Below are 27,479 nucleotides of genomic sequence, written 5' to 3'. Positions count from 1 at the left end.
GGTGGAAATTTTTTGATAAACGATAAGCTTAACGTTAAGGTGCATCCCTGCCGCACACGTTATCGTATTGTAGCAAATTTTTTTCCTCTTCCATTCAGCGATACTTTGGGTTTAGAGAATCTGCTGTGCGGCTAATGAAAAGTTATTTGGAAGGTCGATACCAGCGTATAAAAGTTGCCTCTGAAGTCTCTGAGCTGCGACCTCTTTTAGTTGGTGTTCCACAAGGTTCTATACTGGGCCCACTTCTGTTTAGCATGTTTGTCAATGCCGTGTTTAGTACGTGCCAGTCCGCTCAAATTCATGCTAATGCGATGACGTACAGCTTTACATATCACGCCCTCTTGAGGAGACTAATGAATTATGTTCTGATTTCAACAAAGACCTATCACTTATCGCATCTTGGGCTTTGCAAAACGGCCTCCGCTTGAACGGCTCTAAGACGTGTGCACTCCTTAACCATTCCACCGCTATTTTTAGGAGATGAGAGTGTACAATTTGTGTCGAAGGTTACTAATCTAGGTTTTATCATTAATTCCAGCCTAACATGTACCGATCATGTCAACTCTATCATAAGTAAAGTTTATTATGTTTTACGTAACCTACGATTTTCTGCCTCATATACTTCGGCCGCCATTAGGAGAAAGCTCGCTATACAACTTATACTACCGATAATTTGTTATCCTGAACTCATCTATAGTAAGTTGGACTCCCAGTCTGCTCATAAAATTGAAGTGGTGTTCAATAATGTCACGAGATATGTATACGGACTAACAAGATACGAGCATATCTCTGCATGGAAATCTAGCCTCTTGGGCTGTGAAATTTTGGAGTATTTAAAGGCAAGAAATTGTATCTTTCTTTATCATCTGATGGCGGAGAAAAAACCTAATTACCTATATGAGAAATTGATATTTCCAAGGCCTGGCCGACTAAATTACTTGATTGTTCCCAACTTTTCTCTCATACCCTCTGCAAGACTATTTTTTGTCAACGCTGTTCGTGTTTGGAATTCCATTCCAGTTTCTATTAAGAATGGTCTAAATAAAACCAACTTTAAGAAAACTTTATATTCATACTTTCACTGATTTATATATGTGCAACGATGAGATTTGCTATCTATGTTTTCATTTATATAATATTTACCATATAGTTAGTTAAATTCTTTAATTACATATATATAATAAAATATATATATACATATATATATATATATATATACTTTTTGTTATTGTGTTGCAAATCTTAAATTTTTACATTTTATTTCAATGTTTTACCATTACTATTAACATTTAGTTTTTAGCTTGCTCATGAGTATTTCTTGTATATTTAACTGTTGTGCTAGAAAAGATCATTTATCGATCTTATTGCACTAATACATTGTTTTAAATAAATTGAAATTGATTCCGGCTTCTTTGCAGAATTTTTCAAATCAAATTACTCTATTGAAACCAACGTTTCACCTACTGAATACCCATACGATCTTGAATCATGTAATACAATTAGCATTCAATTTATATCTTCAGAAGATGTATAATCTTATTTAAAAACTCTAAAAGTACCATATACATACGACCGACAGGATCCCGACATGCTTACAGATTTATTTAATTTATTTTTAATATATGGAGTTTTCCAAACTATGCGGAAGGATTATTTTCTGTGAACCAGGACAAAACGAAGTACCTGCTGCAATTTGCAAACCACGCTACTGTTGGCAGCAATAATTTCGAAATAGTAAAAGACATCGATTGTTTGGGAACCAGCATTTACACAAACAACAACATCAGCTTTGAAATACAGCGAATAATCACTCTTTCCAATAAATGCTACTTTAGACTAGGTAGGCAATTGAAAAATAAAGTCTTCTCTTGGCAAATGAAAATCATGCTCTACAAGTCTCTTATAGTATCCGTCCTGCTTTATGGTGCAGAAGCATGGACCATGACATCAGATGAAGCGGCTCTGGGAGTGCTCGAGAGAAAAGTCCTTCGAACGATTTGAGGACCTCTTCGCGTTGGCGCGTACTGAAAATTATTTAATAATGAGCTGTACGAGCTTTACGCAAAAATCAACATAGTCCAGCGAATTAAAACGCAGCGGCTAGGCCATGTTATGCGAATGAAAGATGACGCTCCGGCTAATAAAATATTTTTATCAGAACCAGTCTATGGAAGCAGAGGAAGAAGGCGACTCCCACTCCACTAGAAGGAACAGGTGGAAAACAATTTAAATTCCTTTAGTGTTACACATTGACATCAGTTGGCAGATCGAAGAAGTGACTGGCTCGCCTTATTGGACGGTCATAACCGTTTAAACGGTTGAGCGCCAATTGAGTAAGAAAGAAAGTTGGGCCAATATTATAATACGGCTCAGTAATCTGGAGCCTGCGTTATCAAGTCCATGCAGACAGTCTCGACTCAATACAAATTACTATTTGCCTGAAGAAATTTTCAGTGGGACTCTTATACTAATCGATTAAAGCTTATTAATCTTCCAACTCTTGCTGGTAGAAGGGAAATGCTTAGTGTAATATGTATGGCAAAAGTACTAAATGAATTAATTTCAAACCCAATCCTCTGAACAAAGTGAACTTGTGTGTTCCCTCTCGGACTATGCGACACTTCCAACCCCATATGCTGAGAGAATGTAGAACGAATCCAGAATTAAACGAATCTTTCTCGTGTTTGTAAAATGTAGGGCGCGATAACCTCCGAAGATATTTTAGGCCGAACTTCCCTTCCAATTTGCGTCGTGCTCCTTTTAGTTTTTCCTACAAATTGGCCGAACGGGACCTACTTGTTTAATGCCGACTCCGAACGGCAGATGCGTTTTCAGTACAAAGCTTTTCATGGAAGAAATACACTCGGAGTGCTAGCCAAACATTGCCGAGGGGCGACCCCGTTTAGAAAAATTGTAACGATTTTTGTGGAAATTCTGGTGGTTATGTACCTTCTGCTAACGTTAGAATCGCTAAACTGTTGAATAAAGCACCCCAATATTCGGTATTGCAACTGGTCTTTATTTAGATTGCTTTGGGAGTACTTCACAACTAATAGCGTGTTTAAATCAAACTGTATACAGGTCGCAGAACCGAAAATTGGACAAGCTGGCAGGGCGACGAGAGGGTAACCAAAACCAAAACACTCACCAGTTTCATGACAAGTTCGTTAACCTCACAACAGTGGCCATTACAAAGGAAGAGGCACAACTTCTCGAAAAGGGCCTGAAGCACAATATCATGGACCAGAATACAGTAAGAAAAACGGAGGAAGCGATTGTAGATGCGGAGATCGCAATATCATTGATACCACAGGAAGAACAGGAGCACCCAAGAAACATGTGCAGGGAAATCATAAAAAAGGAGGTGAAAGCACAGGAAGGAAAAAAATCGAATACAGAGGAGAAAACAATAAAGAATCTGCGGCATAAACTAAGGAAAAACATTATTGTCACAACGAAAGCGGACAAAGGAAACACCACTGTGCTAATCGAAAAAGAGCAATATATATCCAAAACCGAGGACCTCATAGAGAAAATGAAATGTCGTAGAATGAGAGAGGATCCCACAGATGAATACCAAAAACAAATCAAAGTTGCTATAAAAAATGCAACTAATATAGTAGATTCTAACATGGCACATAGATTGGTCCAAATGAACCCTTCGGCTCCTCCACTGATTGCGCTACCAAAAATCCACAAGTCGGACACGCCAATGAGGCCCATTATTAATTTTAAATTGGCACCATGTTACAAACTGTCCAAATATTTAAAAACGATATTGAAAGATACTCTGGAGCTAAGGAACGAATATGCAATAGCTAACACAACAGAACTAATGGAGAGACTTGAGACCGTAGAGCTAACAAGGAACAGCAAATTGGTATCTTTTGACATAAAAGATTTATACCCATCTATACCACTATCGGAGACTTTGAACACAGTTAGCTCAACAAAAGTTCATAACACAAAAAACAAAGTAAAAAGTATGCAAATCACAAATACGCTAAGAACCACTTTACGTCAAAACTATTTTCAATTCAACAATAAAATATATAGACAAACAAACGGTTCTTTAAAAAATACAACATTAACACAGCATTCAAAACATCGAACAATCTAGGGCGAAAACTAAGAACTAACACTAACTCAGAGGATCCGTTTAGCAGCCACGGCGTATACAAGCTTACCTGCGGATGCCAACATAGTTACATAGGACAAACAGGACGGCAAATAAGAACGAGGTTCAGAGAACATATTAGAGATTACAACAAAAAAATACGGAATCCAAATATTATACCCGATTCTAACTTCGCGAATCACATGGTCGAGAATGAATGTTCCCCAGCAAACATCAATAAAACAGTTAGGGTTCTTCATATACAAGAAAAGGGCCGACGTCTCAACGTACTCGAAAACATGGAAATCTACAAACAGAAAACATTCGACGGTAGAATAATAAAAGATCAGAAAAACACAATTTCTGACACAATATTCGAGCCTTTAAAACTTGTTTACAGGAAAAAACGTAATCACACAGGTACAACAGACAAACACACAACAACAAATAAACACAAAACATATAATACACCAAAAAAAAAAACCGCCAAAGAAGTACAAACGACTAAAATCACAGATTTTTACCTACCCCAGTCAGCCACACAAATCGATTAGTAAACCACCCTCGGTTCTGAATGAACACACAGCACATACACATAACTAAATATACACAAGCATCAATTTGACAATACCTGCTCATATACCTACGAACTATAAATACAGGACAAACGACAACAACAGATCAGAACGAAAATCGACACTGATGATGGCACAACGCCGAAACCGGTTTGTCTCAAAACCAAATTTGACAAGGGATGACGGAAAATAGTTCCAATATACATCATTTATCCACCCTGTCGGAAAATCAACAAAACAAGATAAGTCAGTTATTGCTTGTCAGGCTTTTAATTTGAACGCGAACGGACTACTGACAATTTACAAGCGACTCCTACTGAAAATATATACAGCAAAGGCGGAGATTTGGTTCAACAAACAATGCCTGGAATTGAATGTTACTCCCAAATTCGCTTAAATAACAATAAAGGCAAATACCAAATCTAGCAGGAAAATAGTTAGAAAAGCGGAAAATGATTTTTTAAAATATGAGTTGGAAAGCTTATACTCGAAGAAGGATGAGATAAATGTCGAGTTATTATCTATCATTGGCAGAACAGCTACCTACGACTGCATTAATGGAATGTTTCGACCGCATTAAGACAGAGGTCGATCAGGAACTACAACAAAAATACAGGTCGGTGCACCGAAAATTGGACAAGGTGGCAGGACGACGAGAGGGTAACCAAAACCAAAACACTCACCAGTTTCATGACAAGTTCGTTAACCTCACAACAGTGGCCATTACCAAGGAAGAGGCACAACTTCTCGAAAAGGGCCTGAAGCACAATATCATGGACCAGAAAACAGTAAGAAAAACGGAGCAAGCGATTGTAGATGCGGAGATCGCAATATCATTGATACCACAGAAAGAACAGGAGCACGCAAGACACATGTGCAGGGAAATCATAAAAAAGGAGGTGAAAGCACAGGAACGACAAAAATCGAATACAGAGGAGAAAACAATAAAGAATCTACGGCATAAACTAAGGAAAAACAATATTGTCACAACGAAAGCGGACAAAGGAAACACCACTGTGCTAATCGAAAATGAAATGTCGTAGAATGAAAGAGGATCCCACAGATGAATACCAAAAACAAATCAAAGTTGCTATAAAAAAATGCAATTAATATAGCAGCTTCTAACATGGCACATAGATTGGTCCAAATTAACCCTTCGGCTCCTCCACTGATTGTGCTACCAAAAATCCACAAGCCGGACACGCCAATAAGGCCCATCATTAATTTTAAATCGGCACCATGTTACAAACTGTCCAAATATTTAAAAACCATATTGTTGTGAATACTGACTTTTAGTGGTAAGGCGGAGGTGGCATGTGGCATGGTTGCAAGCCCCTGCTAGCTCGTCGAATGGGGTGGGGTTTTGCACACCTGCCTTACCCGCAGTTATCTCAACAAAAAAAGTGGTTCATGCCTAGAAGTGAATATATAAATAGAGGGAAAGTAGGAAATGGTAGAAAAAAAGGAAAGAAGGCCCGTCCAGAGTCAGGGGGAGTCTACCCACCCTCTTCGCGTATCTTACGCAAAGCCATGGGCGTCGTGCTGACTCCTCTAATTTTACTGCGCCCCCAATACCTGACTCAAGTTCGTATGTCTAAGGGTCCTTCACGTCATTGTCCCTCCCACTTCCCCTCTTCTTACGTGGAACAACACCCACGCCAAAGAGTTGAAAAGTTAGCCTTCCATTACTGAAATAAATTTAGCTTCAACCTTTCAAATTTGCCAACGTTATAAACATTATTTTATTCAATTTTAAAGTCGCAAACAAACTAAATAGATGATAATCTAACCACTAGTCTTAAGTCTACGTGTAAGAAAAAAATTATCGCAATCAAAGGCTAATACAGTATTTAGCAATACAATATATCTATTTAAACAAGAGCTTGACATCTTCAAACAACTTGTCAACCATAATTCAAAAAAAATAATCCAGTTGGAAGCAAAAAAACAAAAAAAATAGCCGAATTCAAACAAAATTATGTGAACGATATTGAAGGCTGTGTATAACTCGTCACCCCCTAATGTATGCCGTATTAGGAAGGTACTTTGCTTCTACAAAAAAATCATTTTTCATATCTTTCCTTCTAATAAACCGCAGAAAGATCTATCGGTATGTATATATATATAAAATAAAGTAGCCAAAGCAGCTAAAATTAATGCAAATTCCTGACCTAGGCTAAGGCATTATGTACATAGGCATATATATAGGTCAATGCTTGCATACGTATATATGTAACGAGGAGCATATGATAGTTTTTTTTTGTTTTTTTTTTGTTTTTTTTTTTTTTTGTTTTCTTCGTTTTCTCACTCACCTGATCTCAGCACATCAGCATTGTAGGCGACTTCAAGCAAAGTTTACATGCATACGTCTTGTTAGGTCGCTGCATAAAGCAATGAAACGTTTGAATTCATGAAACACTTGTGCTTGATGGGTGCGATTATCTGCCTTTGCTAAATGTCATTTACATCTACAGCTATTGGCGCTCTTGCTCTCTTTAATATTTCTTTTACTTTTGAGACGTTGACGGAGAAGGCAGCATAACCCTACTAGCTCAGGCACAAGTGTAAGTACATAGCACGCGGTAAATTAGTATACATATTTTGATTAATGTAAAAAACTTTGTGTAGATTTTAGCGCTACTTTATGAATAAATGCTCAAAATACGTGTACAAAACATAGCTGTTCGATATATTTTACTTCTCCAGTCAACAAACTAAAATACTTGCAAGTCGATATGACCAATGATGATAACACGATGCCCGATGCATCCACCGCATCAACCTCTATCGCACCAGCCATAACAAGTGTAACCGCTTCACCACTCGCACCTCCTGTACAACCAGAACCTACGGCAATCGAAGCACCTTCACATATTTGGCAATCCGCGTTAATCGCAATTCACCGGAGCTGGTTACGAGCATGATGAACTATCTTCTGCAGGTATGGTTTCAGGTATAGCAAATATAGCAGCGCAATTTTCAACAGCGCCACTATACAATAGCAATAATGTAACATCGCTTCCAACATATGCTACTTTAAGTAACTCATTCTTGTCACCGCCGACACGTGTGCCGGCCTTAACCTCAAAGTTTGCCACAGGCCCGTACATTCACCAAGCACCTTTAATGACATGTTTTGAATCTGGGGCGTTATCTGCTCATGCCCATGGTAACATAACTTCAGCACGAAATCCATATTATAATACTGCAATCAAAGCAGCGTAAATAATTTCGGGGGGCTCCGTCCAACTGCAAATTCAACGTTTGTTCAGTCGTTGCATGAGGGGTACCCGTATGGCGGTAACATACAAAGGTGTTTAAGTACAGCGCAGGTTCAATCGCCATATGCACCGACAAATAATGTGCAAAACTCTGCGTTCACGTCCACTCAATTTCAACCATCTTTGTGTTCGCAGCCACCCTCTGGTCTGCATAATGGGGCATATGTTAATCAGACCCCCTGGGTTGGGATGGCTCAATCAATGCCATATACAAATTCTAGCTCAGTGTTGTTGCCCTCGCATGTAGCCGCGAGGCAAGCTATAACTAAAGATTTGCCCTCCTTCTCAGGTAGGCCAGAGGAATGGCCGTTATTCATAACAAACTATGTCCAATCTACGGAGCGCTGTGGATTTTCTGACCAAGAAAATCTTGTTAGGTTACAGAAATGTTTGAAAGGCGCTGCACTAGAGTCAGTCCGGGGAAAATTGATGATGCCAGCTACAGTTAATTTGGCTATTGAGACTCTGCGTATGCTTTTCGGTCGGCCAGACGTTATCCACGAAACACTCCAACGTAAGCTACGAGAAGTTTCACCCGTAAAATTGGATCGATTGGAAACATTAATTGAGCTTGCACTCGCTGTGCAAAATTATAGGGCGACAATGCAAGCTATGGATCTCGACGGATATCTGAACGATCCAATGCTACTTAATGACCTTTTGAACAAATTACCGGGTGAAATGAAGCTGGAATGGGGTAGACGTCGGCTAGGTCTTCCACGAGTCGATATCATAATATTTGACGAATGGCTCTTCGGGCTCGCATCTTGCGCCAGTCAAGTTACCCCTGTTAACAGCGCGCTATCAGAGGTAAAGTTAGGAAACAAAGGGCGTCGGGAAAGACTACTAGTCCATGATACCTGTTCAAACCCTGTCAACAAAACGCAGGCATCGCCCAAGATCCCTTGTCCAAAGTGCACAGGTTCACACGATCTTGCTGAGTGCAGTGACTTCAAAACAATTAGTAGGCAATTACGCTGGCAGTTTGTTAAGGAAAAACGACTCTGTATACGATGCTTTAAGAATCACCTAGTTCGACGATGCAATTCTAACAAGATGTGCGGCGTCGATGGCTGCCGTTTACCCCATAACCCGCTGCTGCACGGACAACGATTACAACAACAAACTGCCATAAATACTAATGCTAAAGCTGAAGCCGACGACTCCGTCGTGTGCCTTCATCGCAAGCAACATGATAGAGCTCTCTTTAGATATATTCCCGTAGTTTTGCATGCCAACGGCGTAGCTCTGGAGACAGTCGCACTCATCGATGAAGGCGCATCTTGCACTTTGGTAGACGATAGATTGGCTCGCGAACTTAAACTTAATGGCCCTAGTAGGGAGCTGTGTCTCAAATGGACTGGAAATATTACCCAGCAAGAAAACAACTCTCGAATCGTATCATTCGAAATATCAGCACGAGGCAACGAAGGCGCTAAATATAAGATGCACGGCGTACGCACTATCGCAAATTTGGATTTGCCGCAGCAGTCTTTACAGGCTAATGATATTCAAGGTCGCGATCACTTCAAGGAACTACCTATCTTACCCTATGACTCTTCCAAGGCTGGTCTTCTTATTGGGCTGGACAACCTTAAATTATGCGTACCATTGGAGATTCGTCAAAGTCAAAATGATGGCCTCGTAGCAGCACGTTGTCGACTGGGTTGGTCAATATACGGTCGTGACGCGAACGATAATCCGCACAAAGAAAATTTACTTCATATATGTGAGTGCTCTAACGATACACACCTTGATAACCTGATGCGGTAATTCTTTTCGATTGAATCGGTTGGCGTAAGCCCGTCTGCAAAACCCTTATTGTCGAAAGAAGATGAGCGCGCGCTTACTATAATGAAGCAGACTACTCGGTACATCCAAGATGATAAGAGATGGGAAACGGGGCTTTTGTGGAAATATGATAGTGTTACGAATATTAGCAAAACTAAGGAGTGCTGCCAGCTCTAAGCCGATCTAAGCAGTGACGTGAATGCACATCAATAATTCAATCATTATGTATCTACTTAAACGAATAAATAATTGCGTCTACACATATGTACACATTCCGACGAGCAACATTTACATACAAGGCAGCAAGAGATGAGATGTCACACACCGATGAATTTACTTATACGCTTATGTGTGTGCGGGAGACTGTAAACTACAAACACATGCATATACCTTATCTGAGTTGTCACAAGAGTGAGCAATAATTTATGCACGTAGTTGTGGCTGGCGATTTTGTAGCCGAAACAACTAGTAACTTCTGGAAATCGAAGAGCCTAGAAGTATGCAGCGTAAACTATAAAAGCGGCGCCAGCGAGTAAGAAGTAATTCAGTTTGATTTGAATTGTCAAGCAGTTACGAGTAAGACGATATCTAGCGAGCAATAGCACTATTATTTTGAAAGTCAGTTTCCTTTAAGATATCAGTTTGGTTATTAAGCTATTCGTTGCACAGTTTGAGTGTTATTGTGAAGTATTTTAATAAAGGCCATTTTTCCGTTATTCAATATTGGAGTTATTTATTCAACAGTTTAGCGATACGATCCTAGCAAAAGGGCAAATAAGAGGATTTGCAAGCAAATTCGTTACAATTGGTGTCAGAAGAGGAATTGTTGAATAAATTCCGGAGGACAACAAGGACATGGCAAAGTTCAGTGAATTGAAGATCCAGCAACTAAAGAAGGAGTTGGAGAGCCGTGGATTGAATACAAGCGGCGTTAAACTTGAACTTCAGGCACGGCTACGAGAGGCAATGGAAGCGGAAGGAATTGATGTGGAAGAGTATGACTTTCATCTTGATGGCGAGGAAGTAACAAAAATTGAAGAGAAAAACGAAACATCGCAGACAGTTACGAGCACAGACTTGAACATGATTTTGGCTGCAATATCTGCTCAAACATCGACAGTGGCTTCTCAACTGGAATCGCAAAAGACAGATATAACATCCATGATGGAAGAACAGAAGACACGTATTGCAGAAATGTCGTCAGAAATAACATCGAAAATTGAAGCACAAGAAACGCGTATTTCACAAATTTCAGCACAGATATCATCTCAGATCTCCACACAACTAGAAGAGCAGGAAGTCCGTATATCATCTAAACTGGAAGCGCATATGGAAGAAAAACTAACCCAGTTTCATGAAGGCTTCAGTGGTCGACAGGATAAAATCGAGGCCGAGGTGGATGCTTTGAGAGGACGTATCGAGCAGTTGCAACTAAATCGCCCAGCAGTTTCAACGAGTAATCCAAAGGTAAAGACACCATCCTTTGACGGTTCTGTTCCTTTTCAGGTCTTTAAGCTACAGTTTGAGAAGACCGCAGCAGTGAACCAATGGAATGCTGAAGATAAAGTTGCAGCTCTGTTCGTGGCACTGAAAGGGCCTGCCGCGGAAATCTTACAGACTATTCCAGAGTACGAACGGAACAGTTATGACGCATTGATGGCTGCTGTAGAACGGCGATACGGAAGCGAACACAGGAAACAGATATTTCAAATAGAATTGCAAAACCGCTACCAAAAAGCTAACGAGACTTTGCAGGAGTTTGCTTCGGACATTGAAAGATTGGCTCATCTTGCAAATGCGGATGCACCCGTGGAATACACGGAAAGAGTGAAGATTCAGAGCTTTATAAATGGCATACGGGACGTCGAAACGAAGCGAGCCACATACGCGAACCCAAAGCAAACATTTTCTGAAACGGTATCCCATGCATTGACCCAGGAAACGGCGTCATTATTGAGTAAACCAGCATACAAAGCTCATCGTGTGGAAGTAGAAAGGCCGGAGTGGGTAGATACAATTTTGGAAGTTCTGAAGGGATCACAACAGAAAAATGCCGGAGTTATGAAATGTTTCAAGTGCGGTAACCCAGGTCACATTGCACGTCATTGCAGTAGCAATTCCAATAGTTCCAACAATGTGGGTGGCCGTAAACGCAGAGCTGAAGGAGACGAGCAAATCTCCAAATCCACTCAATCGTTAAACTAAAGCGAGTCAGCCGCAAGGGGCGACAGCTGGCTCCCTCAATTGAATGCCCCATAATCTCTATCTCGCAAATTGGAAGAAGGTCAAGCAATCTTACTGTTGGAGGACATGTGGACGGAAAGGAACGGTTACTGACTGTAGATACGGGTGCATCTCATTCCATCATTCGAGCGGATTTAGTCAACAAGAAGATAAGACCATTGCTTGGAGCAAGATTACGTACAGCCACGGGAGAGGACACCCAGGTAATTGGAGAAGTAGAATGTGAAGTAGCAATTGGGAACGTCACGGTACTTCACAATTTTATAGTGGCAGGTATTGTTGATGAAATCATAATTGGAGTGGACTTCTTAATCAACCAAGGCATCAAGATCGATATGCAAAGCAAGACGATGCGATATAAGAACATGGATGTGCCACTTAATTTCGGCTACGAGAGAGGCTACAGCAGTAAACGAGTGCTGGTGGAAGAGAGTCAGCAAATACCACCAAAATCAGAAGCAGTCATCTGGGCAAAGGTAGATGGAGATTGTGGGACAAACAAATTGTGGGTTGTCGAAGCAGCAAATAAATCAGCACTGAACATACTTGTAGGAAAAACCCTGGCTATGACAAAACAAGATGGACGTATTCCGGTAAGAGTACTCAATGAGTTCAAGTCACCACTCAAACTGACTAAAGGAGCTATTTTGGGAAGATGCCAAGAGGCTGAAGTGGTTATTAACTGTGAACAGCTCCAGGAACACGTTTCAGCTAGTAATACTGATCTTTCAAATGACATCACGGCATGGATGCAGGGGCCAGATGAAGCAGTATATTTCAGGTGCACCATTTGAAAGGATCGCCATGGATGTCGCAGGTCCATTTCCTACTAGCAACCGCGGAAACAAATACGTACTGGTGGTTATGGATTATTTCAGTAAATGGCCAGAGGTATACCCAATCCCAAACCAAGAAGCAGAAACAGTAGCAGAAGTGGTTAAAAACGAATGGGTTGCAAGGTATGGTGTACCAATGGAGTTACATTCTGACCAAGGCAGGAATTTTGAATCAGCTGTGTTCCAAGAACTGTGCAAGAAGTTGGGCATTCGAAAAACACGGACAACTGCATTGCATCCTCAGTCCGATGGTATGGTGGAACGTTTCAATAGAACATTGGAGGAGCATTTAAGGAAAGTAGTCGACAAGTACCATAAGGACTGGGATACACACATATCATTATTCTTGATGGCCTACCGATCGGCAGTACATGACACAACGGGCCAAACTCCCGCAAAGGTAATTTTTGGCAATGACCTTCGACTGCCAGCTGATTTGAAGTATGGGATAGATGCCGATGCGGAGAGGAATGTCAAGAAATCCACTGATGTCTTAGAAGAAGAGCTGAGAGAGATACACGATCTGGTAAGGCAACGAGCAAAGATTATGAGTGACAAAATGAAAGCAAGGTACGATAAAGCAATTAATTCGGAAGGGTTTCAGGAAGGAGATTTGGTGCTGCTATACAACCCACAACGAAAAAAAGGTTTGTCCCCAAAATTGCAGTGTAACTGGGAAGGTCCATACAAAGTTGTAAAACGGATCAACGATGTAGTGTACCGCATACAAACCATCGGTAAACCACGAACCAAAATGAAGGTGGTCCATTTGGAAAGGCTAGCAACGTTTAGATCGAGAGATTTGTCTGATCGGGACGATCAGACTTAGGTGGAGGGCAGTGTTACGAATATTAGCAAAACTAAGGAGTGCTGCCAGCTCTAAGCCGATCTAAGCAGTGACGTGAATGCACATCAATAATTCAATCATTATGTATCTACTTAAACGAATAAATAATTGCGTCTACACATATGTACACATTCCGACGAGCAACATTTACATACAAGGCAGCAAGAGATGAGATGTCACACACCGATGAATTTACTTATACGCTTATGTGTGTGCGGGAGACTGTAAACTACAAACACATGCATATACCTTATCTGAGTTGTCACAAGAGTGAGCAATAATTTATGCACGTAGTTGTGGCTGGCGATTTTGTAGCCGAAACAACTAGTAACTTCTGGAAATCGAAGAGCCTAGAAGTATGCAGCGTAAACTATAAAAGCGGCGCCAGCGAGTAAGAAGTAATTCAGTTTGATTTGAATTGTCAAGCAGTTACGAGTAAGACGATATCTAGCGAGCAATAGCACTATTATTTTGAAAGTCAGTTTCCTTTAAGATATCAGTTTGGTTATTAAGCTATTCGTTGCACAGTTTGAGTGTTATTGTGAAGTATTTTAATAAAGGCCATTTTTCCGTTATTCAATATTGGAGTTATTTATTCAACAGTTTAGCGATACGATCCTAGCAAAAGGGCAAATAAGAGGATTTGCAAGCAAATTCGTTACAATAGCATTAACTTACCGCAGTCATACAATATGGCGTACAAACGTTTGGAGTGCCTGGAGCGGAAAATGGCCAAAGATCCGGATCTTGAAAACTTCATCAGAAATCGTATCAGCGACTATCTCAACAAGGGTTACGTACGAAAGCTAACAGAAAGTGAGATTTCCAAAGGGGGAAAGGCATGGTATATTCCCATCTTTACAGTTATGAATATCAACAAGGGTAAAAGGAGGTTGGTATGGGATGCAGCCGCCAAGGTTGAAGGTACCGCTTTGAACGACGTGCTTCTTAAGGGTCCCGACCTCATGAGGAACTTGGTAGGGGTTTTACTCCGATTTCGTGAGAAATCAGTAGCAATATGCGGTGATATTCCTGAAATGTTCCACCAGGTTCGAGTTATTAAAGACGACCAAGTAGCACAACAGTTCCTCTGGAGGGATGGGGACCGCAGTCGGGATCCAGAAGTCTTTGCTATGGTCGTCATGACGTTCGGCGCATCTTGTTCACCCTCCCTAGCAAACTATATTAAAAACCGAAACGCAGATAGATTTAATGAACAGTTTCCATTAGCAGCATCAGCCATTGTGCAAAACACTTTCGTTGATGACTGGCTGCAGAGTGTCGATACGGAAGATGACATGATAAAGCTGGCAAAGGATGTGCGACACATACACAGTGAAGGAGGATTTGAGATGCGTCATTGGCTATCTAATTCAAAGCGAGTTCTACTCGCCATGGCAGGTGAGTCTGAGTTAAGCGACAAGTGTCTTGAGGAGTCCGGAGATGGGGTGGAAAAGGTGCTCGGCATGTGGTGGCGACCACAAACCGATGTGCTTATCTTTGTGCAGACGTTTAAAAAACAGTTTTTTGACGAATCAAGAACACCAACCAAGAGGGAGATCCTTCGAGCGGTTATGACAATCTTTGACCCATTGGGCTTGCTCGGATTTTTCATAATCAAGGCCAAAATAATACTACAGGATGTTTGGAGATCAGGAGTCACTTGGGATGAAACCATACACGAAAAGGAACGCATCGCTTGGTGGCAGTGGGTACGAAAACTCCAATATATCAACAATATTAGCATTCCAAGGTTTTACTACTTAAGCCGCTCCGACAAACTCGAACTCCATGTTTTTGTTAATACAAGCATTCTCGCTTATGCAGCGGTAGCTTACCTACGAGCATGGGTTAATGGTGAGTTCCGCTGCAGCTTCGTGATGTCTAAAACTCGAGTAGCTCCCCTGAAACCAATATCAGTACCGCGGTTGGAGTTGATGGCAGCCATTTTGGGATTGCGCCTTGCGAGGTTTGTGCAAAGTGAGCTTTCTGTTGGTATTACGCGTAGACTTTTCTGGTCCGACTCAAAAGATGTACTTTATTGGATACGATCGGATGCCCGAAAATTTAATCAATTCGTAGCGGTACGTATTGGAGAAATATTGCAGGAGTCGCAGGTAAACGAATGGCGGTGGGTTTCTTCTAAACAAAACGTCGCTGACGATGGCACCAAATGGGACGATAATGTAGTGTTGGAGAATAATGCCCGATGGTTTACAGGGCCGAACTTCCTTCGATATCCTTCACATAATTGGCCGCATTCAGAGTTCATCGAGAATATTGAGGAGGGGCCTGAAACCGTCCATCATGTGAGCGATGAAAAAGGGGAACTTGACAGCTGCATACCAAACCCTGCGCGGTTCAGCAAATGGGAAAGACTTCGGGCAGCTCTGATGGGGGTCTTGCGGTTTCTTCGCTCTATCGTGAAATGGGAACCTAAAAATCCAATAGTTACGAGGCTGCTACGTGAAAAGACTTGTCATTATGCCGAGCTGCTACTTTTCCGCGTGTGCCAGTCGGAATGCTTTGCAGATGAGCTGAAGCAGCTAAACACATCCGATGCTCGGGTAAGTCGTAAGAGCAAAATATTTAAATTTTCACCATACATAGATGATAACGGGCTCCTAAGAGTGAAATGTAGGATAGACGCAGCTGATGCAGTACCAACAGACGTGAAAAGGCCCATTATACTTCCGCGGGATCATCGAATTGTGTACCTGGTAACCGATTTTTATCACCGAAAATATCACCACCAACATAATGAAATCGTGGTCAACGAAATGAGGCAGAGATTTTGCATCCCTGGACTCAGATCACTCGTCAGAGCCGTTGCAAAAGGGTGCCAAATTTGTCGTATACGTAGAGCAGTGCCATCTGCACCAGAAATGGGTCCACTTCCCATTGAGCGTGTCGCCGCGTTTACACGCCCATTTACATACACAGGAGTGGACTACTTCGGGCCTTTTGATGTTGTTATTGGTAAGCGGCACGAAAAACGTTGGGGCGTGCTCTTCACCTGTATGACCGTGCGAGCCGTTCATATTGAGGTGTCTTCGTCACTATCCACCGATTCATTTCTTTTGGTTCTGCGACAGTTTATATGCAAACGTGGTGTTCCGAGGCGTATAACATCGGACAACGGCACGAACTTTAGAGGCGCTAGTCGAGTTCTAGCTCAGGAAGTAGAGAAGATATCGCGTGACCAGGTAGAACAAAGGTATCCTGATATAGAGTGGGTTTTCATACCACCATCTGCACCCCACATGGGTGGTGCATAGGAGCGCATGGTGCGCACAGTAAAATCGGTTCTTATAAGCATCCTACCTGACAACTGCGTTCGTGAAGAGGTCCTGCGAGCGGCACTAGCTGAGGCAGAAAGCACAATTAATATGAGGCCCCTAACCTACATACCGATTGAATCACCGGATAGCGAAGCGTTGACGCCAAACCATTTTCTGCTCGGTTCTTCTAGTGGCATCCGTGAGAAAGGTGATTGTGAAGTTGACTCTTCCAGGTTGAGCAAAAACTTTCGAATCTCTGGACAAATAGCAGACCGATTTTGGAAACGATGGCTCCGAGAGTATTTGCCATATTTAACAAGACGCACGAAATGGTTTGAAACCCATACAACTATTCAACCAGAAGATATCGTCGTGATTGTGGACGAAAACGCGAAGCGTAACACTTGGACTAGAGGTCGTGTACTTGACGTGATACGCGGTAGTGATGGTAAAATCAGGAGTGCGGTGGGGAAAACATCTAGCGGCTTGATGACTCGGCCGGTGGTGAAGCTCGCGCGACTGGATATCAATGAAGCAAACCCCGTTGCGGAGCAAGAAGTTTGCGAGGAGGGGTGTTAGGTCGCTGTATAAAGCAATGAAACGTTTGAATTCATGAAACACTTGTGCTTGATGGGTGCGATTATCTGCCTTTGCTAAATGTCATTTACATCTACAGTTATTGGCGCTCTTGCTCTCTTTAATATTTCTTTTACTTTTGAGACGTTGACGGAGAAGGCAGCATAACCCTACTAGCTCAGGCACAAGTGTAAGTACATAGCACGCGGTAAATTAGTATACATATTTTGATTAATGTAAAAAACTTTGTGTAGATTTTAGCGCTACTTTATGAATAAATGCTCAAAATACGTGTACAAAACATAGCTGTTCGATATATTTTACTTCTCCAGTCAACACGTCTCTTCCTATTCGTACAAATACCATACGTTCATTGCCTAAGTAAGGTTCAATGGAATTTTACAATCGACTCTACGCTCACTCACTCGCGGTAGCGGGCGTCGAGTGGGTCACAAACTTACGCGGCCGAAAAAAAAATCTCTAGCAAAACTCAAAAAAAAAGAAAAAATCCACACAATATAGTTGACATGAGAAAATTTTGTTTGCTGCAAAAAAAATCTAAAAGTGACTTTAATACAAAAGTGTGTGCAACATTTTTGAACAGTGCTAAAAAAAAATGTGTGGGCTAAGGAAAGTTACGAACAAAAAGAAATAAAGTTACCGAGAACTTCTCTGTCCGCAACCAAACCTGTGCTTAAGTTAGGCTATAGCCTAGGAAGACGTGCAAGCCGCGTGGTGTGTGTAGCAAAAAAAAAATCATAATTAAAGTACAAAAAAATTCGAACCATGCATAAAATATCAGTAATTGACTAAGTGTAGGTATAATTTTTGGTCGTGATATAAAAAAAATGTGAAAAGAAAGTAAGACGAAAAATGCTAATTCGGCCCTCCTTCCACTAATGTTGCGCAACGCGCGCAGATACCTGGTTGAGATACATTTTGTCGATAAGGGTGTAACGCAAGAACAAGTACGGTTGCCGGTGACATATGTATCTATGTATCTTGAGGCTAGCGTAACAGGCTCGCATCCGCCGATGGGGCTTGCTCCATGGAGCGTGTGCGTAAAATAAATTCATACGCGGCCGATTATGTATCTCTTCTTCTTCTACCCCAATGTGTGGCCTCGACCCACGACTTAAGGCCGGGCAAGAAAAAAAAAAATCTTCGAAGTCAGTTATAGCTGGGCATGTGCAACACGTGATTGCGACACGTACTCACAACATCACTATCTAAGCACCTGCTAACTACATATGTCACAAATTCACTCATAATTCTAGGTTTGAAAAAAAATATCACAGTTTTAGTAGTCCGTCAATATTGTTAGTAAAATATATCACAGTTAGGATTAAGGTCGTAGAAAAAAAATATCACAGATTGCTGACTATTGCTAATTGACTAAAAGAAAATAAAAAAATAAACAATTGAATAAATAAATAAAAAGGGGTTTAATAATTACTAAATGGTCAAGTAGGTGTATAGAAAAGATCACTGGGTGTAAAAAATGCTAAAAATCCTACGTCAATAGAAAGGTAGTCGGATGTGGGAATCGTCAGGTATGCAGATAAATAATGATGCCGTCGGAGGTAGAAGCTTGGTCAGGTATTTGACAATCACATTGTTAACATTTAACATTCAACGTGCCACGTCTAACATGCAACATATAATCTTTACTTTGTACATATATCCTTAGCGTGGTATACCCCGATTCTTTTCCCGTTGGCATCCCCTAGCTCGTACATTGAATTTCCTATTGTTTTAAGCACTATACATTTGACTTGCTTGGGTGCCAGTTTGGCATTATAGTTGTCAATCTGGGAGCTCTGTTTAAAATTCCGGCGGTATACCACTTGTCCAATTTTAAACCTAACGTCCCTACTTCTGGTATCATACACTTTCTTACTACGCTCGTATGCTAACTTCAGCTCCTTTTTAATTCTGTCCCTCAGTAACTGCAATCTATCACCATTTGTCTCCACCTCGCAATCAACATCCTTCAGCGAACCCAACTTTCGGTATAGCTCGTATGATGCTGCATGCAGTATCATAGGCATACCGAAAGTGGCATGATAGGGCGTCATGTTGATTGCGGAGTGGACAGCACTTCGAAGTGCAAACGCCGCATCACTAATATGTCGGTCGCAAGATTTTTGGTTTTCGTTAATGAATGATCTTACGATCTGGAGAACCGACCGATTGACCCTCTCTGCGGCGTTTCCCTGCGGTGAATAAAAGGCTGTCTTGATATGGGTAGTACCATATTTCCCTAGGAGGGTGGCGAAAGTTCCCGAAACGAATTGTCTTCCATTGTCCGAATGGATGTATTCGGGTACCCCGAATATATGGAAGACTTCTCGTTCCAGAAATTTCACCACCTCGGCTGAAGTAGCTTTCCGCATGGGTTTCAAAAACACAAACTTTGTAAAATGATCTAAACATACAAACACGAAGACATTACCATCAGACGTACGAGGATAACGACCCATAAAATCTACAAACAAACGTTGAAAAGGCCGTTCGCTTACATGTTGCTTACCCATAAGGGGCTTGTGAAAAGCAGTTTGTGTCTTGCTTTCTGAGCAGACTTCACATCCTTTAATAAAAGTACAAACTTCTGTTACCATTCCTGGCCAGTAATATCGTTCGCGTAAACGGGACAAAGTTTTGTGGATTCCACCGTGACCAGCTGAAGGTGAGCTGTGAGCAGACTCTACCAGCCCCGATCGCAGCTCCGACGGAACCCAAAGCTTCCAGGCTTGGTCCGCTTGAAGTACATCCCCCCGGTCGAACTGCGTCCGTTTATATACGTATCCGTCAGATACACATAAGTCTGCAATTTATCCTTGTTGTCCGTCACTGTTTTTTGTAGCTCACGGTATTCGTCTGAGTCAAAATATGGCGAGTCTAGACATAAGTCCATGACTCTGTCACTTGGTCTTATTACTTCCATGTCCATTCTGGAGAGAGTATCCGGTACAACGTTTTGTGAGCCTCTTCTATGTTCGATGTCAAAATCGAAACTTTGGAGTTTTAAACTCCATCTAGCAAGTCGTCCAGCAAGGTATTTTTGGTTCATAAGCCATTTTAAGCTCGCGTGGTCCGTTATTATCGTGAAGGACAAGCCCTCCACATAAGGTCGAAAACGTTTTACGCTTAGAACCGCTGCGTAACATTCCTGTTCTGTCACACTATAGTTTTTCTGTGCTTTGTTCAGTTTTGCAGACATGTATGCAATTGGTCTTTCGTTATTGTCTTCGTCAAGTTGGAAAAGAACCCCGCCCACTCCGTCTGTCGATGCATCGCATTGGATGTAGAAACGTCTGTTAAAATCTGGATGTGTTAGGACGGGAGCCGATATTAGGCTTCGTTTGAGTTGTTCAAATGCCCGTCTAGCGTCATCAGTCATAGTGAATTTCTTTATTTTTTCCTTGGTGAGGCAGTCGTGCAGCGGAGCTGCAATAGTCGCGTAATCTTGTATGAAGCGTCGGTACCAGCCTGACATGCCTAGGAACCGCCGTAACTGTTTCGGGGTTTTCGGCTCGGGAAAGTCCCTCACAGCTGCTACCTTGTTAGCATCGGTTCTAATGCAGCCGTCACCTACAACATAACCAAAGTATCGAACTTCTTTATAACAAAATTTGCTTTTCTCTACGTTTATCGTTAGGTTTGCTTCGCGAAGACACCTTTTCTAACAAACATATATGGGACGAAAAATCTTCAGAACAAACTAACAAGTCATCAAGGTACACAAATACACATTCACGTAACGAAGCGGGTATAACCTTGTCCATTAATCGACACATTCTTTGTGCTGCGTTGCACAGTCCGAAAGGCATAACTGTAAATTGGTAGAGGGGTCTCCCCGGCACTGTGAACGCTGTCTTCTCCCTTGATCTTTTTTCTAACGGAATCTGCCAGAAGGCGTCCTTCAGGTCTATGGCTGATATATACCTAGTATTTTGTAGCCGGCTAAGTATTCCGTCGATATGAGGGAGTGGATAGGCGTCCTTGACGGTTCGCTCATTTACCTTACGCGCATCCAGGCAAAGTCGATTCTTAGTTCCCTTAATAACAAGTGAAACTGGTGAGTTCCAACTACTGTTGGATTCTTCGATTACCCCCATACTAAGCATTCGGTCTAGTTCTGCGTAAACTAGTTTTTGTATCGCTGGTGAGATGGGGTAATGGCGTTGTTTGACAGGAAGGTTCTCATCGCGTACTTCTATTACATGCTCTTCTAATCCGGTTCGACCTAATCCTAAGACAGCGAACGACGGGAATTGTGCCTTTACCCTCTCTAGGGCTACTGTTTGGTCGGGGGTCAACACATGTTGTACAGCGTCGAAGGACAAGTCCCCCTCGGCTGGAGCGAGCTCTGCTACTGTCGTGTGGGTTGGATGAGCTGTGGGGCCTCTACTAACTACGTTCAGGTTGAAAACCTTCCAAAAATCAATCCCTAAATATACTTCCTGTTGGAGCCCTGGTACTATTAAAAACTCTAAGTCCCTGCACATCTCATCCCACATCACTGGTAATACTACCACGCCTGTCACTGGCATTTCTTCTCCGTTTGCCGTCTTAATAAATTGATGTGTTATTGGCAGAATCCTTGCTTCGTTCCCTTCTAAAAACCTCTCACTATTTTTCCCCAGACAACATGCTCCTGCTCCCGAATCTAACAAAGCTAATGTGTCTTTACCCCCTATCTTGGTTTGCGCAAAAAATCTATTGTCACACTTTAAAGTGACTATTGTCGAAATTATTTTGCTCCTGATTCTTCTAAACATCTTTCTCTTTTCTTTCATCTTTTGTATCTTTTTAAGACTTCTGCTTCTTCTTCTTTCTACTATCTCCTCATTAAATATTCTCCTCCGGGCTTCCTCATATTCTAGTTTCCTTATATGTAAACTCTTCAATTCTCTCTTCTTTCTTACATCCAAACTGTTTTCGATTCTTTCATTATTATTTTCTCTTTTTAAAATTTTCATTGTTTGTTGTCCGGGCGCTCCTTCTCCTGGCTGAGTACCCCGGTCATCTCTGCCAGATTCCCATTTCCCTTCGGAGGTTTGAAAACACAAAAAAAGCTGTCCCCCCACACGAAAAGCAGACCATGTTGTGGAAGCTGGATTTGCAACGCGTTTCCCTATTGGCTTCAGCGGGATTCTTCACAAAATGGTCGACCGGCATTCCACAAGAGAAGCACAACATTAAGTGGAAAGGTGAGGGACAGAAAGAGTTTATAGTTGGTTTGGTACCGGTTGTAGACGTTGTGGCAGGTGCACCACGCGGTGCCAGGTTTTGTGTCCTGTCATCAGGTAGCTGACCACTGTTCGACCTATTTTTAAATGGGTTCTCTATCGCTTCCAGTGGCCTGGAACTACCCATCTCTTCTGGGAACTGTACGTCGGGGTAGACCAGTTCGCCTACCGCCCCTTTAGACCTACTTTTGTTTTCCTTTATAACCTTTTCGGCAGGCCGGCACTCAGCCTTTAGCTCGGCTAGTGTGTCCATTTTCGATGAGAATGTAAGGTTAGCCAGGTATGGCTTTAGGTTCCCCTTAATTATTCCTACTAGCTCCTTTTCAGGAATTCTCTTCCGAAGCCTGAACGTCAAATTATGTACTTCCCCATAAAATTCATCAAGTCCCTCGTGCACCAACTGTTTCGTTCCATGATTTGCCGAATCACCTCGTAGTCGGACTCTGCGGCTTTGAAATGGGCTAGCAGTTCTGCCTTCAGGTCCATGTATCCGAAGTTTGGATCTTCTGCATGATCTTCTAACACCTGCCAGTACCATTTCAAAGCCGCGCCCGACACGAGGCAATGAAAGTCTGTAAACAGTTGGTGATGAGTGATTTGATGCTGTACCCTCATCTTCTCAATTCGAAACAAAAAACTTTCTACAGAGATACCTTTGTCTGTGCCGTCGAACTTTATATGCCACTTCTCCAGGTCCATTTTCTTCCAACGCTGTGGCTCCTGCGTGGCCTGACTTCTTCCGTCCGTTCGTCGTTCTCCGTTGTTGGTGTTGTTGCCTGCTCCATCTGAATTTGTTTGGCCGCTGTTGTTTGGCGTCGATGCCTGAGTGGAGCGGTGGTCCAATGCCTGTGCTGCGGAGGTTTCGATCTCGGCTACTCGGCCGCTGAGGTTGGCTACATAGGTCTTGATATTTCCGAGTTCGTTTGTCCACTGCGCCATTAGGTCGCCTTGCTGCGCCATCATGGCCATCAAACGACTTAGTTGCTCGGTGTTGGTATCGGTGTTCGCCATCCTATTCCCTGATGCTGCCGCAACCCCAGCTGCCGGAACCCCTGGCATCTGATTCCCTACTGGACCAACGCCCCTCTCAGCACCGCCCTATTCATCGTCTGCCATATCTAAAATTTCGTCGAGCTTTTTCGAAAAGTTCAGGCTCTCTTCGGACCTATTTGCCACTACCTGGCTCACAAGGGACACACTAGCTTCGCGTCCGCTCCCTCCTTCGAAAGGGCCAAAAATCCTAGCAGTGCACTGGTTAAAGTAGTCTACAGGGACGAAATCTACCGGGTGTTGAATACCTGTATCAATTTGGTTGAACAGTGACCCAACTACCTGATTTCCAAGGGCACGCGGAAAGCCACGAGTGATACGCCTGTCTCCGCTGAACAGGCCCAAACCACCAAAAACTCTTTCTTCCCTGTTGTCTCCGTCAGACATGTACTCAGACACACTCTACGGATTCACACAATCTCAAACACGCAGTATCGCCTTAAATTTAGAAATGAGCTTCAACTTCCTTCCAGAAAAAAATTAAAGCAACTTAAACAGAACGGATTGAAAATCAAAACCCAAAAAAAAAATTTAGAAGAAGAAGAAAAGTTTCACAAACAAAAAAATTCAAGTAAAAAAACTTACCCGCTAACTCCAAAAAAAAATTTACTAAACTAATAAGAGAAAATTACGAAATTAAATAGCAATTCAAAAAAAAGGCAAAAACAAGGGAAATTGAATCAAGTGCCTAAAAAAGAAACCAAAGCAATTGAACGAAAACTAAAAATTCTAGTGATTTACTCAAAATTCAAATTAAAGATTTAATAACAAGTGTACCTGAAAATACACAGGATTTCCCCGAAAAAAAAAATATGAATAATTCCAGCGGGATGAAAAGGAAGAAATAATACCAATAAAATAGAATAAAAAAATGTTAATTATAGGAACTAAATTTAAATATTTTAATGCAGAAATAAAAAATAAAAGGTATAAATTCAAGATTAAAACTTCGATTGAAAAAAAACTTTAGACTTAAACTAAAATAAAAAACTCAAAAATTCAATAAAAAAAATTTAAATTAATTTTCGAGTCTGGATTAAAATTAAAAGTAAAAAAAATAAAGAAATTTGGAAAATGAAATTCAAAGTTATAAAGGGATCTTAAAAATTAGATTTATATTCAAAATTCGAAAACTAAAAATAGAGAAAATAAATTGATGTAAAACTTAAATTTAAGTGGTAATAAAGGGGTTATATTTATAAGAATAAAATCAGAAAAAAAATCCAATAATTTTTAAATTCACAACAAATTTCAAAAAAAAAAAAATAAAATAACAATTTTAAAGTTTTAAAAAAAAAATCAAAATTCAAAAATTAAAAATTAAAAATAAAATAATAAAAAACAAAAAAATAAAAACTTCAACTAACTGTTTATATGGCAGAAGCCTTAAAATTCCTAATAACTCACTAGCAATTCAAATCAAATATATACATATAACTGCAGTTTTAATCCAAGGTATAGGCAACCAGGGAATAAATCCAAATTGATTCGTTTAAACAGGTATGATCTGTAAAGCCATAAAACTAAATAAATTTTTTTGAAATTGAATTCAAAAACCTAAGAAAATATAACCTTCAAAAGAACTTAGATTAAAAAGGATAAAGAAGTAATTCACGTAACTGAAAGAAATGGTAATGTTAAGGGTTTGGAAACCGTTGGAAATAACTATTGATCTCAAAAAAAAATTTAAAAAAATCAAACTTAACTTTAACCTAAAAAAATTCAAAATTCAAAGGGTTTGCTTTAAACTCAAAGTACGGAAATTAAATCGGTGGGATATCTTAAAAAACGAGAATAAAAAAAAATGTATCCGAATTGAATCTTAAATGTACAGGAAATTTCGAATCGTAAATTAAAAATTCACAAAATAGACAGACTTCTGCGAATTTATATTTAAATAAATTCGAAACAGATATAGGAGTTTTCGAAATTCCAAACAAAAAAAAAATTTCGAAATGAAGAATTTAAAGCAAAACTAAGAGTTGTAATTCGGAACTCAGATTTTGCAACATTAAAACGAAATTTATTAAAAAATATCAAAAATGTATAAGTAACTAGTTAATTATAAAAAAAAATTAAAAAGGAATGCAGATTATTTCGCAATTAATTTCCAGCAAAAGAAATTTTGCAAATAAAACAAAATAATATTTTGTTGGTAAAAATCCAATATAAATTCAAATATTCCGTTTAAAGGATTACAAAGGATTTTTCCCACTGAACCCCAAATAAATTATAGTTTTGGGTGTATTTCAATAAACGTGCGTATATTTCATGTTTTTTTACAAGTTATATATATGTATATTAAAAAGATGCCACCTATATAAAAAGGTTCTTGTAACAAAAAAAGTAGCAGGTTTAATTATCTTTCCTGGTTTATCTGTAACTGTTTATGTTGTTACTCTTGGTGCGTAGGGTGTTGCCCTCGGTGAGGTCATTGTGGGAGGTTTCAGTCCGGAATCATTCTGCCCTTGTGGTGTCAGCTAGCTAATTCCCCATGTAACGTTGTAAAGGGTGCACATCGATACCCAGTACTCGGCACCGAAGTACGGATGCAACACCTTTATACCCACCCTATAAAACTACCCCCATTTGAATGCATATTGCAAGCCTCATTCACACTTGTTGCTAGAACGAGTGTGCAGTAGCTTCAGCAACTGCATGCACACAAAACAGGAACCAAAAAAAAAAAAAAAAGAAATTAAATTTTAATAAAAGACGATTTAAACCACATATGTATATGCACCTCTAAATCCTCCAAGTACCACTAGAGCCAGCTTTGAAGATATTGAGGTGACTAAAAGTAGGAGAGATATAATGGGAAATCGAAAAAAACTATTCGGGCTATTACCGTTGGGCGCCATTGTTGTGAATACTGACTTTTAATGGTAAGGCGGAGGTGGCATGTGGCATGGTTGCAAGCCCCTGCTAGCTCGTCGAATGGGGTGGGGTTTTGCACACCTGCCTTACCCGCAGTTATCTCAACAAAAAAAGTGGTTCATGCCTAGAAGTGAATATATAAATAGAGGGAAAGTAGGATATGGAAGAAAAAAGGAAAGAAGGCCCGTCCAGAGTCAGGGGGAGTCTACCCACCCTCTTCGCGTATCTTACGCAAAGCCATGGGCGCCGTGCTGACTCCTCTAATTTTATGGCGCCCCCAATACCTGACTCAAGTTCGTCTGTCTAAGGGTCCTTCACGTCATTGTCCCTCCCACTTCCCCTCTTCTTACCTGCAACAACACCCACACCAAAGAGTTGAAAAGTTAGCCTTCCATTACTGAAATAAATTTAGCTTCAACCTTTCAAATTTGCCAACGTTATAAACATTATTTTATTCAATTTTAAAGTCGCAAACAAACTAAATAGATGATAATCTAACCACTAGTCTTAAGTCTACGTGTAAGAAAAAAATTATCGCAATCAAAGGCTAATACAGTATTTAGCAATACAATATATCTATTTAAACAAGAGCTTGACATCTTCAAACAACTTGTCAACCATAATTCAAAAAAAATAATCCAGTTGGAAGCAAAAAAACAAAAAAAATAGCCGAATTCAAACAAAATTATGTGAACGATATTGAAGGCTGTGTATAACTCGTCACCCCCTAATGTATGCCGTATTAGGAA

At 40.7% G+C, this 27,479-nt stretch overlaps 1 protein-coding gene across 4 annotated transcripts in view; it reads right to left on the bottom strand.

Moving 5' to 3' along the window:
* LOC137253063 (protein transport protein Sec24C-like) overlaps nucleotides 1-27,479 on the bottom strand; it is a 584,014-nt gene that overhangs the window by 515,451 nt on the left and 41,084 nt on the right. The window lies entirely within an intron of this gene.

The sequence above is a fragment of the Eurosta solidaginis genome, chromosome 5 (assembly GCF_040869045.1).
Source record: "Eurosta solidaginis isolate ZX-2024a chromosome 5, ASM4086904v1, whole genome shotgun sequence".
Taxonomy (NCBI): domain Eukaryota; kingdom Metazoa; phylum Arthropoda; class Insecta; order Diptera; family Tephritidae; genus Eurosta; species Eurosta solidaginis.
Note: the sequence above shows the minus strand (reverse complement) of the source record. Positions and strands in the feature narration are given on the sequence as shown.